Source organism: Monodon monoceros, unplaced genomic scaffold (genome assembly GCF_005190385.1).
Source record: "Monodon monoceros isolate NGI ecotype Baffin Bay Population unplaced genomic scaffold, NGI_Narwhal_1 Super_Scaffold_9, whole genome shotgun sequence".
Lineage (NCBI taxonomy): Eukaryota > Metazoa > Chordata > Mammalia > Artiodactyla > Monodontidae > Monodon > Monodon monoceros.
Genome location: NW_021703786.1, coordinates 25,564,309 through 25,565,699, shown reverse-complemented (window position 1 = coordinate 25,565,699; position 1,391 = coordinate 25,564,309).

Below are 1,391 nucleotides of genomic sequence, written 5' to 3'. Positions count from 1 at the left end.
TGTACAGCCGTCACCACCATCTCCAGATGACGCTTTTCATCTTCCTCAAGTGAAACTCTGTCCCATCAAACACTAACTCCCCACCAACCCCTTCCCCAGCCCCTGGAAACCTCCATTCTACCTTCTGTCTTTGTGAATCCGACTACTCTGGGCCCCTCGTACTAGTGGATCCTACAGGATTGTTCTTCAGTCACTGGCTGATTTCACTGGACATCATGTCCTCAAGGTTCATCCATGTTGCAGCAGGTGTCAGAATTGCCTTCCTTTTTAGGACTGAATAATATTTCATTACCTGGATGGACCACATTTTGTTTATCCATTCATCCATCCATGGACACTTGGGTTGTTTCCACCTTTTGGCTGTTGTGAACAGTGATGCTATGAACGTGAACGTACAAATATCTGTCCGAGCCCCTGTATTCAGTTCTTTTGGGAATATACCCAGGAGTAGACTTGCTGGATCACATGGTGATTCCACGTCTAACTTTTTGAGGTGCTTGTGTCTTAAGTCTTTAAGACCCTGGAATCCCCCACCTAACATAGAGGCCTCATAGTACCTTGGTGTCTTGGACTCAGGGTCAGCTCAGACCCTCATGTGCAGCCCTGGAGAGATCTGAGTGGTCTCCTCTCTCCTGAGTCCAGGCTTGGTCTGGAGTGTCAGGGAGGGGTCACCCACCCTTGACCTTTTTAGGGGATAAAAGTGAAGCAATGCCGTCACCGGCTGCCCACCCCCACTCCCTGAGGGGGCTCCTCTAAGCTGCCCCAGGACCCTCCCCCGGCATCCATGCCCTCATGAAGTCCTCTCCCCTGAGTGCAGACTGGACTCAGTGACTTGCCTCTGACAAATAGAAGGTGACAAAGTGACGGGACGTCCCTTGTGAGATTGGAGATTAAAGACTGTGGCTGCCATCTTGCTCAGGCCCCAAGGAAGGAGCCAGCAGCCAGCAAGGACCTAAGGATGTGACAGCCATGGGGGCCTGGAAGCTCCCTCCCAGGGCTTTCTCCGTCAGCTGCAGGTTCTCTTGCAAATACACTGTCCAGCCCTCCTCGTTTCCCCAGCCTCTGTCATCCCCAAACTCCCAGGAGCCATTCCAGCAGCATGTGAGGACAGATTTCAGGCATCCTTGCCAGGATTTGGAAAACGCCCCATATCAATAACTCCCCCTTCCCCAGCCCAGTTCCACTCCCCACTCCAGATCCTGAATATCCACTTTCCCTTCTCCAGGGTCCTGCGGGTGCAAGCCTGCTTGGCCACAGCTACCTGGAGAATAAGCCATCTCTGCCCATAGTCAGGTCACATGAGAGTCACCCGTCATGACTTGTCAGGGGCCTGGAGGGGAGGCGGGCAGATCTCGGAAAGGACATCTGCCTCAGGTGAGGTCTGCACAGCC